Raw genomic sequence first — 19,775 nt, 5'->3', positions numbered from 1 at the left:
GCATGCTGAGGCGTAAATGTATAACACTTACAGGGTGTTCGATTTCGCATAGCACATATGCTTGTTTGTTCGACTTTGTCGTTGTTAAGCACGGATGGATAGCTCGCAACATGAGTGATAACATCACTCTCGTAAACAATTCTAATTTTTAGTTACAGAAGACCACCTTTTAGATACAATACGAACTGTTTAGTCAATCATTCAATAGGTATTGAAACCCTAGAACAACTTCTCAAAGAAACCATCTGAATGAGCCAACATTCATTTCCAACCTTGAATTGCACACTAGCGTCACCAATGGGAGAATTTTCAGATATTGTTTACACTATTTAATCTGTTTTGAGCTCTGGAACATTCTTTCCGAAAACACATATCACATTATCAATTTGTCAAATTGTTAACCCACTACCGCCATTCGGTGGACAAGTTTATAACTAACATGATTTTCATAATGTCAGGGTATAGATATTCCTAACAACTTTATAAAAAAACTGCTCTATATCTTTAAGGTTTTTGATAAGAGCATAATTCTGATAACTAAAAAGTGTAGTCAAGTACACTAACTACATCTGATGGAGTGATTCCGGTTAAAACATTTGCTTTTTAACAAATTTTGAATTCCCGCATTCTTCAAAACACTATAATTTGCGAGTTACTTGAAGCTCAAATCGTTTTGTCTGTGTTATGCGAATGATTTGTATCATGCGTTTTTCAAAGCGCCCCTGGCGAAGCAATTCTCAACCAATTGTCTGTCAAACTACACTAAATTGTTGGTCTAATCATCTACAACAAGTTTGCTATCTGTCGACCGAAGCGAGAAAACCGTTCACAGCCCCAATCAGTCGAAATTTCATATGCTCTGGGTCCCGTTTATCGCGGTTATCCGGCAATAACGAATCCGCGTTGTACGAGACCCTACTGTATATACATCAATGGAAAGCTAAAGTCCCTAGCTAATAACTGATTAAGAAACTAAGTTTATTCATTTGGTTGAAAAAAACATTATTATCAATTTAGTAAAATGATCAATTATTGCCGTTTCAAAAAAGGTGTTCGGTTACCGGCACCCCGAGTAATTTCGCAAAAACTGCAACTATTCAAAGAAAAAAAAACGGAATTTATTCTTTTCGGAAACGTTTTGGACAAAAGTCTTTATTGTCTGATGGTGACTTCGCTTTGGCTCTCTTGGCCGATGACTGTCTTCCACATTTTTTCTTAGCCGGAGCATCTGCTGTATGAGCAGCTAGATGTTTGGCCAAAACTTTGGCTTTGTCTCGACAGTAACCCGTCTCTGCATATCACTGACCATTTTTCACGATTTGTCGGTAGACATTTTTAAAATGACGAAAAAAACTTTTATTGCAAAAATTTTGATAGCATCCGGTATTAAATCACGAAATATTCAATCCACTCACCTTTTCGATTGATGCTCTTTAATTTATGAGGTACTATAAAAAAAGTCAGAAAAAACTTTTGTGGTGATTTTCACGTAATTAAAATTTGTTTTGAGCGCAGCAAAACTTACAAGCATCTGTTTGCTTTGGTATTCGGCACAAAAAGAACGAGCTACTATTACACACGTATGATATTTGTCGGAATGACGCTATCTGCTTTCTGTCAAAATTTACCCCTATAAAAATCAATATTCTTAAATAAGGTTCATTATATGTTACCTACACAAACTTTTCCGCGGCGTTTGCTGTCGCTAAGTTTGACGTCGTTACTGTCGCTAAGTTTGACAGAATGGGCTTTGGTTCTGACTCTGTATCCAAAGACTTTATCGCTTCATCTGGGATTTCACCTAGGCAGCCACCTTGGACCCAAAATACTTCTTCCGTACCTCAACGATTTGAATCTTTCTTTTGACTGTCCACGCTGACGATATTAAGCTAACTTAGCTTAGTTCGAAGCATCGAGGATGCCGTTTTCCTCCAACACCATATGAAATTTGTTCAAAGTAGTGCGAGGTAAATCGAATGGCTTTGAACATTGACATATGCTCGATTATCAAGTTCACATACGTAAAAGTTCCGTTAAGATATAACTACTGCCTTGGTGAAGCAGTGATCAACATTATTACATGTGTTAAGGATCACGGTGTAATTATAGAAGAACTATTTCTTTCAAGCAGCATATGAACTTTAATGTAGCAAAGGCATCTTGTTGTTCGAGTTCCCTGAGTTAAGGGCGCGTACCCCTTATTGTCGGATGGGGTGGGAGTCAATTTACACTTCTTATAAAAAAAAGAAACAAAAAGTAAAGAAGCTGGACTCATTCGAACCATACCGGGATCGATCCTTTGTTGGTGACGAGAAATTGTAATGTTTTCTGGATCAATTGCGGACTGAATTTGACTGGAAGAGTTTGAAATAGACAATTGATCATTAGGTGAAGGTTGGTTAGGTGAAGAGTTACAATTCAAGTAGACCAAATCATCCAACAAATCACACCTAGTAGCTTCATTGCATGATATATGTAATTCTTGATTTAAACTTCAGCGTGAAATTGTTAATTGTAGAATATTTTATACTTCCTCATTCATCAATTACATCGAAGTATCCGATATTTTTATATAACTTATAATATGACACAATCATGCCAGGCCTCTTTTCTATTCCAACTACATCCATTTCAAGGCGAAAACATGTTTCGTAGTTTACTTTATATTCCTACAAAAGGAGAAAACAATTTAATGGAATCGACAGTCAACGGAAGTAGATAAATTATGGTAAGTATTCCCTATTTTGTTTAGTTTTAGTTGTTTATATATTTCCTGATAAATTCTCATGTGAAACATCGACAAAGAAAGAAACAATTAGAACAGACTAGCAAGGTTAGTGCTAGTAGATAAAACTTTTCGATATTGAAGAACATTAAGATAATAATCGTTTTTAACTCTTCAGACATGGAACACTATATACCCAAGTAGCACACGTTATTACACTTCAATGACAGTAACTTATATGACACAAATTCATGGAACAAGTTGAAGACTTTGAAACGTGCATTATAACTGCTATGTAACCTGAAAAGCGTAAGAGGCGCTTGTGCGACTTACCAAGGGTTGGTAATCATTCTCTTAGTAAAGAACATTTGATTTGATTCAGTGCGCACATCAGTCAATGAAACAGGAAATATAAGTTCGTGTCAAGTTACAATTTGTTGATGTTTTTCCCATTCAACATTTACGACCAAACATTGGCATCCGATAATAAGAGCTAAATTATAGAATTCACTATTCTTTAAACTCACTGTATCTACTCAAAATCTAAGTGATATTTAATATTTGTGGTGAAGTTGATCGTTATACTTATTGAAAACGTGCGCGCCTTCGATATTTTGGGTTTCAGAACATAGACATACAAAATAATATTCATATTTTTATTCCCGTAATGAAATTTACAGCTAAAAAGTCGAAATGTGTTCAGTTAGAACTTTTTTGTGATTAATATTAGTTTTTTCATATACCAAAGTTAAAACAGTTGACCAATCGCAATAATTAAAAATTGCACTTTTTTCAAATTTAATTAATATTTCATTCCCTGGTCATAATGGTAGGCATTGGCATAAGTTTTTCCATGCATACACTGCCGTGACAAAGTGTAGAAATATTCTCTCTGGTAGTGCGAATGTATCGCAAAAGTTACGTTGGAACATATTGTAACTTAGTATGATGAGATGTCAATTCGTAACATTATTTTGACTCCATTGTCACTATCATAATACGATTTGTGTTGTCGTGTTTGTCATGCGACCATTATGAAGCATCTGTTTTATTTTTATTTTTCTATGAACAAGTTACATGTGCTACTTGGGCAAGAAAACAGGACCAAGACCGAAGTGGATACAATACGAAAATTTTCAAAATTTCACTAACGAAGACATTAAAACCGATGCGATGCTTGACAAAATACTAAATCAATTGACAACACTGACGGATGTTTGAACGATACAGACACAGAAAATCAATGATTGACTGGTGACCGAGAGAAGCACATTTTCAACCCAATTATCAAACTTTCTGGTGAATTTGCAATGGAAGATACTCGTATCAAATACAAATTATAATACGAAGTAATTGGACAAATTTTCGAGGACACGTTTTATGATATGCGGTACACTGTCAAAGTGACAGTGTATTATGATGAAATGTTAATGAAATTGGAACCACTGAAAATCGGAATCCAGTTTAACCGACGACGGAATCCAGTTTAACCATGGATGCGGTTTTTTGATGTGGATACTGTTTATTTTCCAGTTCAACATAAATGATGAAAGCTTTTTACGAAAATATTAAACAGATTTTTCGGAAGTTTTTGATTCTGCATCCAGTGAAATTCATGACATCATGTTACCGGGTATTGGAATGATCTGGACTGGTAGTATAACGAAACTTGTGGTATCAATTCTCTACAACGATATCACAACAATCAAGAAAGAAACACTTTATTTGGATGTGCAGAATAGTAGGCTAGGCTAATTTTTGCATTTGGTGATCCAAATTATACTGGTCCGTTTATACCCGCATACGCATGGCTGCCAGATGGCTGACTAAACGCTGCCAGCTGGAAAAATATGACCGACTGCCTTACCGCTGCCAGATATACAACTCAACGATACAACCGTATCTACCAGGATTTTTCCACATTGAAATCCTTGACATTTTCAGCGAAGGTGAGAAGATAAAAACGCTCGGCTAACTTAGATACAGGCGACTTTGTTTTGTCAAATTGGATTTGACAACCGTCACTGAATCAATTTTGGTAGCTGTCTGGTGGCCATGGCTGCCCAGGTAGCCAAAACGCTATGCGGGTATGAGACCTAAGGGCATGTTCAGGAGTGTTCTAGTTCTAGATGCATAATTTATGTCAGTGACAAAATTTAAATCTGGATTTTATAACAAGAAAAACTGACAGCCCCAGCAGTGTTTTACTCGTGTTTCAAATATACAAAAAATAGAACGGCATCGTAGACCAGTTTTAAATTTGATAGAAGAACTTGTCGAATAAATAAAACTAGAACGGCTTGCTGGGGATACGTTTGTTCCAGTTTCTGTTCTATCAGGTGTACAACCACAAACGAATTTCCAGACATGACAGTCATGACCTTTTTTGGCGCACATCTACGGTCCTCCGTGAAACTGGCATCAATGGTGATAAATTGGTTGCACTGCTGGGTCCCCATCATCACATTCATAATGCAAATGTCAAACGGTGAGAACCCTTTCGATTCGTTAGCTCATTTGTATATATTCAGATTTTATGTTACACTTAATATTTTGTTTGTTTTAAAGTAATCGTTTAATACCATGATCTCTCGTGTACTTAAATTAACCGCGAGAGGACAGTTTACAGCAGATTAGCAGCAGCATTGTAGCAGTTACATTAAGGAAGTACAATGTACTGAATAAAAATGTACTGCAATTCGATTTTAAATTCATCGTATGTACTTAGAATGTATCAAGAGATAACGTGAGACAATCCCTGAAAAAAATATTCGTTAAATTTGCACAATTGTAGCTGAAACTATTAAACCACCTCTGCTCGACATGAACTGTTTTTCGCTCTGGGAATTTGGAGACCAAATTTTATTGCATTGTTACACATTTTTCCATCTCATTTAATTTGTAATCTTTCGTGTCAGGTTGTGGATTGTTGTCACTCGAAGAACTAGGGCCAATATTATTATCAATTCTATTACTTCAAACTTCAATTCCGTTTTGCTTTACATTTGTAACTGGATCGTGTGAATATGATGTTTGCTTCAATGCTCGAATCTGGATGTTTTTATAGTTAGGTGATTTGCGTGTTCCGATCTTGCTCTTTTGATGACCTGGTTGCTTACTTTGGATGCCCATTCTTCGATTTTAAGCTGCATGGAGTATATGAAAAAATAATGAAGTTTGTGTTAATCTAAACAATAAAAATAATTACCTTTTCGATGTATTCATTGGATCTCGAAACATTGAAGGCTTGAAATGTACAGAGCAAATTCGCCGATGCTCTACTTGGATTCCTGAGCCATTCTTTTCTTTTCCAATGATTCCGCAAAACTTAATCCAATCTTGAAGTCTAGATGAATTATTTATATTGTTTGTACGTTATTATAAGGTATACAAAACAAAAATTTATATCATTACCTCTCTGTTTGCTTCGGAAATTTAAATAACGATACGAATGGAGATTTTCTCCGACAATTTTCAATACAACAGAGTTTTCCCATTTTTACCAACAACTCGTTATACGGTAGCGAAATGAGTGACAATGTTGACATTCAATTATGTTCTACTCATGGCACACTTTGGTCGGAATGATAACAATGCAATTAATCTCGCGCTCCACCAAGCGGTGAGTGCGGTCAATTTAGAAAGTACCGGGAACGAACCAGATTTTTTCTAAATGTTTGTAAGCACATACATGTCTTTATTATTTATCTTTGGTACAACTTTGCTTCCGCCGTTTTCCGATAGGTGGCTGTACCGGCTGAGGCTGGTTAAAATACATAGATGATAATGCCTTTAAAGTAAGTGTGTACGAATTGTCATCGCCGTTTCAGTGACAGTTGTTCTTGTTTTCGTATTATTCACGCTCGAAAATGTCTGTTTATGTGCCCAATTCTCGCCATTTGCGGGAAGTTTTACTTTTCTGTTACAATTCGAAAAAAAAATGCAACTGAAGCGCATCGAATGCTTTCAGAAACTAACGGCGATGCTGCTCTGAGTAAAAGAACGTGTCGGGAGTGGTTTCAACGTTTTAAAAATGGTGATTTCGATGTCGAAGACAAACATGACGGTGGAAGAGAAAAAACCTTCAAAGATGAATAACAATTTACTACGAGCTCTTAAAACCGGGTGAAACCATCACAGGAGATCGCTACCGAACGCAACTGATGCACCTTAGTCGCGCGCTAAAAGAAAAGCGGCCACAGTATTAAGAGCGACATGGCAGAGTCATCCTCCAACACGACAATTCTCGTTCTCACGTCGCAAAAGTGGTCAAAAAGTACCTGGAAACGCTGAAATGGGAAGTCTTGCCCCACCCGCCGTATTCCCCAGATGTCGCCCCTTCTGACTTCCACCTATTCCGTTCGATGGCACACGGCCTGGCAGATCAACATTTTCAATCCTTCGAAGAGTTGGAAAAATGGATTGCTTCATGGATAGCGTCAAAAAAGGACTCCTTTTTTCGAGCCGGGTTTCGAAAATTTCCGGAAAGATGGGAGAAAGTTGTCGCTAGCGACGGACAATACTTTGAATAATACATCTGTAAGCACTTTTCCGCAATAGAGCTTTAAAATTTGAAAAAAAAACGGCGGATGCAAAGTTGTACCCCTAATATTATAGATCTTCCATACAGAACTTCTAGCTGCTGAATTTGCTCTAAGGGTATTATTATTCCGGTTTCCTTCAGCGTTACTAGTGTCCATTTAGGCACAATTGCCTAGTCCATCTGGTATGGAAAGTGTGAAATCTGGAAACTCCCACCCTTGGCCAGAGTAACCCATAAAGAAAAAAATGCATCTCGTTTTTTGGGATTTGTAATGAGAACAGCAAACATTTTACAGACATTTACAGCTTAAAGTCTCTAGTATGGCTTTCATTCGCTCGAGTATGCGGTCAACGGTCCCGTGAATTGCTGGCCTGACTTATTTAGCTGCCACTATAGACGAGATGTCAGCTGGAATGAGCGCAATGATATCGATTTTATTTTCTTATTGAGATAGAAAAAAAAAACGAATCCACCCAATCATCCAGATCGAAAAAATGCTAGGCAATTGTCAAGTGTAAATTATAAATTAAAACAAGTAAAACATCATCTGACCGGAAGAAATGGTGGAAAAAGATGGCTGATAAGGTTGGCAATCGTGCATAGCTGATCAATATTTCATTTCGTATTTTTCTTTTAAAGCTAAATAAGAAGCCTGCTCCTTGGTGGTTGTATATGTTTCTTCCAGCTGCTTGGCATGTTTTGAAGACTGAAGGATTGCATAAGATTTGTAAGAAATAGGATATTGGATGCAAACTGCTTGTCCTTTGCAAAATATCTAAAGTTTCTCTGTAATGTTTGAATCCATTTGATGTAAACACTGCATCGAGATGGAGCTAATAACCATGGAAAACGATTTCTTCTGTATGCGAAACAAATCAGCGGGCTAGATTATGCTAGCACACTAGGATTGAAGTTATTTGTATGTAAAAACAGCATACATAGGTTACACACACACACACACACACACAAGAGCATATGGCCAATTATTCATCTCAAACAAAAACTTTCATACTTCCGTCATCATTCATCTTCATCGATCAGATCTTCATCGCACAGATCAAGGTAAATATGCAACGTTCTCTCGTGAGAGGTAGTGTTCCCCTGTTCAACCCTAAATACCATCCATCATGTCGTTGATCGACCATAAACCATAAACAACAACCGTGGGGGAGCGAAGTGCTGAAAACGGCGTCCCTAAAGTCCACAGGAAAGCAGCAAATGTACTGCGGAAAAATATGTGCAATTAAAAATATCTCTTCATGTCTTGTTTGGGGTGCGGCGAAACAATCTTCCTGCCGCTTGGTGTCCGCGAGGATCATTTTCCTACGGTGGTGTGTGGCGACGAAACGATCAGCATTAGCGGATCGAGAGAGGGAGAGAGAGAGAGAGACAGAGGGCATTCATCGCTTAAGTAGCAGAAGGGTGTGGGAAAATGCAGGTTGTAGACGATGGGGTTTTCGCGCTATCAAATCGTCTCCCTCGGTACGACGAGATGCCCTGTCGGTTGGCCAAATGATCATGATCTTTTTAATGTTTTTTTTTGGATTTCTTTTGGTTGGTCGACTCGTTTGGTTTGCGATGTATTAGTTCAGATTTGCGAGTGGACCTAGAAGAAGTGTGCGCCATTCGGTCGTTCGTCCGTCTCGAACCAGCCACTCAGTTTCAGTCGAGCTTTCGAGTAGAAAAGTAAGTTATCAGTTACAACTGAATATTCGGGAGTGTAGTAGGATTTTTCGGTAAGGGGTCCACTGTATAAATTGGCCACTTGTTCGTTGTTGGTGGAAGTCATGTAGTAATCCTCGAATATCCACGAGAGATCGCGTGGTTTCGATTGAAGTAACGTTTATGAACAGTGAAACCTGTGAAAGGGCGAATAAATGGGAGACAAATTATCCAAGTGACCGTTGGATATTAACAACCGCACGCAAATAGAATAAATGACAGCGAGATATGACACGTTCCCTGCTTGTTAGAACGCACTACGAAAAGGAAAGGCAATTTTTAACCGATTAAATTAGTGAACATTTTAAGTGATTGAATAATTCCTTCTTACATAAGTGATTGATCGCAATCGATAGCCGAAATCGAAAAGTACGAATTGTGTGCGTGTGTGTTTTCGAAGAAGAGAAAACTACTCATCTGCTGCAGTAAAGAAGAAAACTTACACCCGTTGTTGAAATTACAATTTGGCAGCAAAAGAAAGAGTGTTCAATTAGTACTCTATTTTCTATTTCTCCCAGCTGCTGCGTGTGTGTGTTTGCCGGCGATTATATTTTCGCTTTAATCCGCCTTCAGTTCGTCGCACTTCTGTATTTAATCACTAAATCACGGGCCTAGGAAGGGGTAGGGACGATGCAGATGGGCATTTCGGGACGGGTGTCGTCTAATCGTTGCGGAAAGTAAAAACAAACACTTAGGATTTCCGAATGAACCGGGTTGCCAGATTGAAGTGTTTCGAGCGAGTATTACAACTACCTTCAATCAGTAATTTCTAGGAACTTCTAAACGACAGTTTTGGCATCCCTTCCGACATTTCCCGCCGTTCTGTGCGGGTTTTCCAATTTAATGCGGTGAAATTAGTGCGGTTACGAAGTGCCACTCTAACAATCACTTGTTGCACTCTCGGTGACATGCCATACAAGTAAAGTGCAATCGCATTACCCGGTTGACTAACTGGCTGCGTGTCTGACTGGTTGCAAGTCAGTCGTTTTATACTATTTTCGTTTGAGCATCCTCCGAAAAACGACATAGAGACATCCCGCCGTGGCCATTGTCACTTGGAAATGCATTGGATACGGAGGCTGACTGGTAGCACGATGAACCATGCGTATCCATTTTCTCGGACAATTACCGACCGCGATCGGGTTTTCCGAGGTCGCAGAGTAACAACCGGCTGTGATTGAAAGTAGCAGCCTTACCCGGCTACCATGATCACCGGTCAAGCTGCCAGTTGACTGTTGGAGAGAACGGGATAGCAAAGCAGTTTATATCATCTAGAACATACTATTCAATATATTTTGAATTTCAAGTCTTGCGGGCCGCTGTCAGACGCTAGGCGCTGCGAGTTAACGAAGAATCCGATTTCGTGTAGATATCTGGTGACAATGGGGGAGCCGCAGGAAAGGGAAACAGTGTTATAGCGGAAATCAACACACGATATGTACTCTACGTTGAACTGTTTCGTGAAATGCGCAAACGACGGTTTGATATAATATCGTTTACAGAGCTTTAAATTTAGATAATCGTCGTGTTGATCTAGTTACACATGGGTCGTGGCCGTTGCGCCAGGGAAGCGCAGGACGGTCAAATACTGTGAAATTAAATAATTGTCTTCTTTTTGTTCAGTATTTTATAAAATTTGTTCTGAACACGATTTATTAATTTTAGTTGGTTTGACGACGTAAAGCCGCCATAACTAAGTTCAGTTTTGCAATGATTGAGTGGAAAGATATATTGGATAAGCCAAATGAATGAGAAACTAACAGAAAAGATGATTTATTTGAAAAAGATATGCTCAGAGACAGGACTCGAACATACGCACTACCATTTCGCCACTCTGAACCTTGTTATTAGACACTCTAAAACGCAGTCAGACATGGTAGAGCGTACATCAGCGTACATCCAAACATCTTCTTTGTCCATCAAACATTAGTCTTCTCGCTTTATACCTATTTTCCGGTCAAGCACTGAGTAGGAGAGTGTATTTAAAATCGCTTGTCACCTGCTTTACTGGTGCCAGTCGCTGGCTGGACATCATTAAACGAAATGATCTCGAATAGGTACACCAATGATGTTTGTTAAATGGGTGAGACTTTATCTATACGCCGGAATGCCACATAAGCAACTGTATTCCTTTGAGAGCCATTCTATGCAACGCTGAAAAAAATTCCGATTTTCTCTATTTTATTCCACAGAAACAGAAAAAATTGAGACTAGAACAAAATAAATTTAAAATAAATTTAAAATCGAGCGTCACCCGAGGCTGATTCAAAAAAGTCGATTTTTCCGTTCATGCAAAGTTGCAATACATTCAATGAATTAGTAATATGTGTCCACTCCTGTTCTCTTCCGATGATATTCCAACAATTTCCAACCTTCCATCGAACGATTAGGTTAAAGCCGGGTCTGAAAAAACGATATATCCTATGTAACTTTCAATCTCTATACTGCTTGGCAGTGCGATATTCTACGAATAAAAATATATGATAAAAACAAATTTGTTCAAATTAGCAGAATGCTATCAGATATCAGTGCACAGTGGTTCAAAAGCGCAATTTCACGCTCTTAATTAATAACTCATAGGAACGTGGTTTTTTAGGTACAGTATCTTCAGCAAAGTTGTTCAGAATGATAGACGCTATCTTTTGGTAAGTTTTATTTATGTGATTAATCCCCCTAAAAGTGAGATAAAAATATTATTTTAGTTCAGAGAAAACATAGGGGCTAAGTTACTTCGACAAAGTTGTTCAGAAGGTTATTTCAAACAAATTTGCTGAAGATACTATTCCCGTATCTTGTGTGTAATTCATGATATAATGTATTTTCTGAAAAGGGTGTCCTAAAACCAGTTTTTGTATGAAAACACATATATTATCAATTTATATGAGTTTTTCATGTTCTACAAAGTTTTTCATCATTAAAAACTACACAATTTTCTCAAACATACTATGCTGCTATCATTTCAGTTTAATGAAATAGAGCAATTTTTCATGGTTTTTATTACAAAATTTCAACTTGTCTATCATCAAAAGGCGCAGAAAGGTGCAGATGAGACTACTTACATATTAAACTACTTGACAAGAGCTTTCATACCGTGGTTGAATTACTCGTCTGCGATCGTCTGCAGGCGAGATATGTTCTTTTCAAATAAGCTTGTTCTTGACATTTGCAATGATAAAGTGCACTTCATGTCATATCCGACTTCTGTATATATTCATTACTATGGTACTTGCCACAAAATATGTTTTTTTTGCACATCGAAGTCTATAAATTGAATAGTTTGGTAATTGTTTTGTTACGATTTTTAACAAAAGCAATCATTAAATCAAATTAAGTTATGTCATTTTTTGGTAGAGAAAAGTATGATCAAAAGTCAGTTTTAGTTATTTGTATTTATTTTATGATAGCTGACAATGTTCTTAACCAGCTAAAAGACTCTTAGCATCATCCGACAGATCCTTTTTGGACTGTTTTGTCCATTCACGAATATTTGTAACCAATGGATCTGATGAAACTAATAACAAATTCATGGGATCCCGACTCGAAAGTGATATGTATTGCTTGCGTGTATAATACTCTCAAAATCTGTATGAAAGAAACTTCTTAATTATTGTGAACAGTACAATATAGCACGCGTTTATCGATCTTCACTTCAATTGATGAATGGAGGACATTTGTCCGCAGAGATTTTCTATAGAAAAACTTACCAAAAAATGACATAACGTAATTCGAAATGATGATTGCCTTTTTTCAAAGCCGTGGCTTCTTTTTTCTTCAGATCGTTTATTTGATATGGCACATAGCTTTAGCTCAGAGGTGCCAAAGTCTGTATTGTATTTTTTCGTACAATATAATTACAATTATTATTTAACATATATACATACACATACAAGGTTGGTGGGAGAGATAAAGAGTGGGGAATACATTTATGGTTAAACTATAGAAAATTTAAGGTTAGTGTTGAAAAAGGGAGCCGAATTACTGGCGGTTACTCCAGGTTAGTATGGAAAAAACAAATAGTTACATACACACTCAAACAATATACAACAACAAAAAACAGATAATAATAATGTAATAACTTCAAAGTCTTCGTGTAATCTTCGTTTCATTTTGGCTCAAAATTTCCGATGTGTGATTACCAAAAACCAATCAGTACGTCACCATATGGCATTTTGGGGAAAGGTGAACTGTAAAGGATGTAAATAAAGAAAAGCAGTAACTAGATTGATAAACCAATATTTTTCAGAAAGATGTAAATCGAGTACATATAAGTGCAATCGCGGCTTGCTAGTACATCTCGCACCGGCACATTTGGTGGCCTACCTCGGGCCCAAAGGGAGTCTCTTAACTGTAATCTTGCGAAACGATTCAGGGCACATGACCACACAATATGCTCGATGTCGTGGTAACCATTGCCACAAGCGCAGATACCATTTTCAGCGAGGCCAATTCGCCAGAGATGCGTACCCAACTCGGAGTGATTAGACATAAGTCGGGACATCACACGAATGAAATCGCGACCCACTTTCATCCCCTCAAACCAAGGCTTCGTCGATACCTTTGGAATTATAGAGTATAGCCAACGTCCTAGGTCTCCATTGCTCCATGAAGCTTGCCAACTTTCGAGTGTCTTCTGACGAGAAATGCTGAAAAATTCGTTGAAGCAGATTGGTCTTTCGTAAATATCACCTTCTAATGCGCCCACCTTAGCCAATGAGTCTGCCTTTTCATTGCCCGGAATAGAGCAATGCGAAGGGACCCAGACTAACGATATTAAATAAGACCGCTCAGATAAAGCTCTTAAATGTTCCCTTATTTTCCCCAGGAAATATGGGGGATACTTTCCTGGTTTCATCGCCCGGAGAGCTTCTATTGAACTTAGACTGTCCGTGACGATGAAGTAATGGTCTTTGGGCAAGGTTTCAATGATCTCGAGGGTGTACTGAATAGCAGCTAATTCTGCGACGTAAACTGAAGCCGGATCACTGAGTTTGTAAGAAGCGGTGATGTTCTGATTGAAGATTCCAAAGCCAGTGGACCTGTTGATGTTTGATCCGTCAGTGTAAAACATCTTTTCACAGTTGACTGTTCTGAATTTGTTATTAAAAATATTTGGGGCCACTTGAGGGCGTACGTGATCCGGGATTCCACGAATTTCTTCTTTCATGGATGTATCGAAAAACACAGTAGAATTAGAAGTATCCAAGAAATGAGCACGGTTTGGAATATATGAAGAAGGATTGATATTTTGAGCCATGAAATTAAAGTACAAGGACATGAAACGGGTCTGAGAATTGAGCTCGATAAGCCTTTCGAAGTTTTCAATCACCATCGGATTCAAGATGTCTTCTTATCTCACTTTCAGAAAACGTCTGGTATGATTACTAAACTTTTCTATTTGTAGACTTCGATGTCCATAGAAATCATTTATTGTGAGAGTTACCATGGTAACGAATATATACTGAAGTCTGATCTGATATGCAATAAACCTTATCATTGCAAATGTCAAGGACAAGCATATTTGAAAAGAACATATCTCGCCTGCAGACGATCGCAGACGAGTAATTCAACCAAGGTATGAAAGCTCTTGTCAAGTAGTTTAATATGTAAGTAGTCTCATCTGCACCTTTCTGCGCCTTTTGATGATAGACAAGTTGAAATTTTGTAATAAAAACCATGAAAAATTGCTCTATTTCATTAAACTGAAATGATAGCAGCATAGTATGTTTAAGAAAGTTGTGTAGTTTTTAATGATGAAAAACTTTGTAAAACATGAAAAACTCATATAAATTGATAATATATGTGTTTTCATACAAAAACTGGTTTTAGGACACCCTTTTCAGAAAATACATTATATCATGAATTACACTCAAGTTACGGGAATAGTATCTTCAGCAAATTTGTTTGAAATAACCTTCTGAACAACTTTGTCGAAGTAACTTAGCCCCTATGTTTTCTCTGAACTAAAATAATATTTTTATCTCACTTTTAGGGGGATTAATCACATAAATAAAACTTACCAAAAGATGGCGTCTATCATTCTGAACAACTTTGCTGAAGATACTGTACCTAAAAAACCACGTTCCTATGAGTTATTAATTAAGAGCGTGAAATTGCGCTTTTGAACCACTGTGCAGTGGTTTGTTTACATGCTCATTCCATATCGTTTCTTTCCATTTAATATTATTTCATATCGATAGTCCCACGTCAAAAGGGCCTAACGGCAAATGAGAGCCTATCTTTGTTTACTTTCTCTTTTGAATATTACGGTGCTATTACTGCAATTTCATGAAAGTTTCCAATATAAATCGAAAGCCTGAAGTTTTCACTTGAAAGTTTTGCAAATAATAAAGCGCTATTCACACTAGGCCGTGACGTATCCGGACCGGAACTGAACCGGACCCCGTCCGGGTAACGCTTCAAATTTGTTTAATAGAGCTCCATGTGAAAAGACACTATTGGCAGGTACATGAATTGTCACATGCTTTCCATCCAAGGCTCCAAGATACAGCGGGAAGTTCCACATAGTGTAAAAATCGTTTGCAATCTTCTTCCACATATCTTCTGTTGGTTTCGGCATTGCATCGTCGATTATTTTTCGGTTCGACATATCTCGTGAACAATCTGGTGGACAGTACTTGCCCCAAGTCTGTAACTAAATGCTATGGTTTTTTGCGTGTCTCCTGTTGCTAAATATCTGAAATCATGAGACGACCACAAACTAAAGACTGTACCAAAAAGTATGGACGCACATTGATTTCACAGTAAATAATTCACAAGTGTTAGATATTCAAATTTTATTCGGTATACTGGTAATATTAGACTACAACAACAGAATATTATTCCCAACATTTGCTACTTAGCCATTGTAGACTAGCTGACGCACCTCATTGAATTCCGTACAGACTTCTTGGCGACAAGTTTTGACACTTTTTTCCAATCTTTTTCGAACTGTTGAATGGTTTCGGCTGCCGAGACATGTTTCCTAAGATGTGCCTTCGTTAATGCCCAAAATTCTTCAATTGGTCGAAGTTGTGGGCAATTTGATGGATTCATGTCTTTTGGGACGAAAGTGACATTTTTGGTAGTATACCGTTGATTTCGAGTAGTGGCAAGAAGCAAGATCTGGCCAGAAGACAACAGGATCATTGTGGCTTCGAATCATGGGTACAAGTCGTTTTTGTAAACATTCCTTGATGTATATTTCGCTGTTCATTGAAGCAGTGGTGATGAAGGGTTTCGAAATCTTACCGCAGCTACAAATTGCTTGCCAGAGCATAGCTTTCTTACCAAATTTTTCGACTTCAATCGATGTCTCGGACTGGTTTAACACTTGCCCACTCGCACCGTATAATATTGTGGTCCCGGCAAGGATTTGTAATCGAGTTTCACGTAGGTTTCGTCGTCCATGATTATGCAGTTCAAATTTCCAGCAAGAATCGTATTGTACAACTTTCGAACCGTCGGCCTGATCAATGCTTCTTGTTTCGGACTACGTTTTGGTTGTTTCTGCTTTTTATAGGTTCGAAGATTCAAACGTTCTTTAACACGAAGAACATTTGACTTCGAAGTGCCCACTTTTCGGCCACATCCCGAACTGAAACCTCCTTCTTTTGCTAAAACGCCTTCAGTATACGTTTATCCAACTGAGGGTTAGCAGGACCTTTTTTTCGACCCGTTTTCGGTTTATCCTGAAAGGTGTTATCTTCACCGAACTCCCTGATTGCATTTCGCACGGCTTTTTCACTTACTCCTTCCATTTTTGCTATCTTTCTCAGTGACAGTCCGCGTTCTGTGCACCATTTGTACACAATTTTTCGACGTTGTTCTGCTGAAAGTCCACGCATTTCGAAACAAACTAATGAAAACGAATAAACAACTGCACAAGAGGTTAGAGAAGAGTGTAAACAACAGGACGCAGCCATAAAAATTGACAGATTCTGAACCATTGCGAAATGGCAGTGGTTTTTGGTTGCGTCCATACTTTCTGGGACAGTCTTTATAAACCATTCCAATGATCGCTATACAATTTTTGGTTGGAATTTTCTTGACTTTTACAAAGAAATCTTGTTAACAAATCAATGAAAATACCTAAAGCAAACTGCCAGCCTCTCTCGGGAAGTCACTGCTAATCGGAATGTAGGGTCATGCTTTTTAAGATACGGATGAATTTTACTCAACAGCGAATTGAAACACGTTTCTGACATTCGGAAATATTCCTTCATCTCGGTGGTGAATTTACCCTCAACTGGTCTTTTTCGCTGAAGTTCGTTTATAGTTATATAGTTTATAGTTATAGTTATAGTTTATAGTTTATAGTGAGGCGACTTCTAATTTTTAAATTCAAACGATGAACATCTGATGAATTTTTAAACTGTAAACAAATACACGGCGGCTGTCAAAAAAGTTTATTCTGTTCATTTTTGTGAGGTTATGTTATGTTCGTGCCAGCGCTGCCAACTATACCGATTTCTCGGTATTTATATCGATTTTTGGACTCGATACAGGAATACAGATATGCTCTCTCAAAATACCGATATTTCAATTTTCATACAGATAAATACCGATTTTCAGTTTTTGTGTTGGATTCCGTAGGGGTAAACCAGGTCGAGCGACCTTTTTTTTTGTTAGTAAAATCAGTTTCCGCACTAAATCGATGTTTGATTTTTCGAGAAAGATATTGTACAGAAAGATTTTTCCACCAAATACAGATTTTTGGAAAAAATAGTTGACAGCACTGGTTCGTGCAAAACCTAATTAGGTTTTGCACGATGACGACACAAATGAACTGCCGATGAATCAAGTTCATCTTTGACAGTTGCCGTGTACTTGTTTTGTTTTGCGACTGCAAGTTAAAAATTGAAAAATGACGAAAAAGTGCCTGTTAAAATCGTATTCCACAGTGAAAATAACTAAAAAGATTGCCCTGTATGTGTTTCCAGCATCAAGGAGCGATATATGTATGAATCTGTTGAGTATGAAGCGACTTGCAATTTTTACATTCGAACGATGAACTTCTGATGAACTTTTAAACTGTAAACAAGTACACGTCGACTGTCAAAATAAGTTCATTCTGTTAATTTTGTGAGGTTATGGCATGTTCGTGCAAAACCTAATTTGGTTTTACATGATGACGACACAAATGAACTGCCGAAAATTCAAAGGTTATCTTTGTTAAGTGATTATTTGTCTACCCTGGAAGGCTGTCGAGTGACAAGGAACATAATGGAATGACATGGGAACAACATGGAAGAGAACGTGAGTGAACATGTCAACCAAACACCGATAGCTGTCTAACGATGTATCGTATGCGTGATAATGTTTGCGCCATTGAGCAATGTCAAAATAAAAAAAAATACTTCGGATCAGCAATATGTGATAAAAATTTTAGTTGTATGAGATAATAACTCGAAATTTGAATTTTCTAGAATGTTTGATAAGTAAAAGAAATGAAAATGCTTCATTCATTATAGCCTAGTAGTTGACTCATTCAGTTTAGACCAGAATTCAGTTCTGAAATTCAGATTCAGAATTCAAGGCCAGATTTTCTTCTTCATTTCCAGAATCCAGATCTGAATTTCAATTCTGAATTCTGAAACTGAATTCTGGAGCTGAAATTGATGTTCAGATAAGAACTGAGTTAAAGAATTCCTTTTTGGAATTCTGGAACTTTGGACCGAAATCCAGGACCATAATTCAGATTCAAAATTCATTTGTATTTTCAGAATTCAGTTCTATGATGCATCCCAGAATCCAGGTTCAGAACTCAGTTTCAAAATGCAGGTCTAGAGTTTTTTTTTCAAAAATTCAGTTCTACAATTCTAGAAGAATAACTTACTTCGTGTACTACATCCTGAAGAATGTTCAACTGAATTTCAGAGCCGAATGCTAGAACTGAATTTGGGACCTGAATTCTCAATTTAAATGCTATATTCTGGATTCTGAAGCTACATGCTAGAACTGAATCCAGCGTTATTGAATTGAATTGAATTCCAGTGTTGTGAAACTGAATTCCTGGTCTACAGCTGAATTTTGATTACAGAATGCCGCTTCAAAATTCAGCTCCGAAATTCAATTCTAGAATCCAGATCCGGAATTTAGTTAAAATATCAACAGGATCAAGTTAATCTGGCGGCGAACGATCGCAACTAGTATAAAGCCGGGTATAAATAAACGATATAAATTAAATTAGTTAATCTAGAATTGTATAACTGAATTTTTGAATCAAATTTTAGACCTGCAAAAGTGACCAAGTGTGAACCATAGCCTAGGAACGTCTGTGTGATTATGACACCGGAATTCGGATTTTTAAATTCACAATCAGACATCTTGGATCATGCGCAAAATGGGCTTTTTCCCAACTCTGGGATGAATCACGAACACGCTGCCACTACTTCGTGGTGCAACTGTCAAACTAATACCGTTTTCGTTTATTGATCAGAGCAGCCCGAGAGCCAAACGACGCCCAAACGACTTTTGATGTGTTTGTTCTAGCAACCTGGGGTCGCTCTAGATCGGACTCCAATCGCGTAGTTTCGCTCTGAAAATATTCTCGGGTCGCACCACGCATTCATGCGAGTTTGTTTATTTTTTCTTTTTTTCATGAGTTGTTGTTTAGGGCGCGTACCACGTGTTCGTTTTACTCGGAGTCAGAGTCGCCCGCGTGTAGGTTCAAAAACGAAAACGGTATAAGTAAATCGTTGGTAGATAGTATCAACGATTTTCGACCAAGCTCAAGCATTCTCAGCTATCGGTAATTCTGTGTCTGCTTTGATTTGAAAGAGTCGA

Source organism: Malaya genurostris, chromosome 3 (assembly GCF_030247185.1).
Source record: "Malaya genurostris strain Urasoe2022 chromosome 3, Malgen_1.1, whole genome shotgun sequence".
NCBI classification, from domain to species: domain Eukaryota; kingdom Metazoa; phylum Arthropoda; class Insecta; order Diptera; family Culicidae; genus Malaya; species Malaya genurostris.
This window is presented reverse-complemented; position numbering follows the sequence as displayed.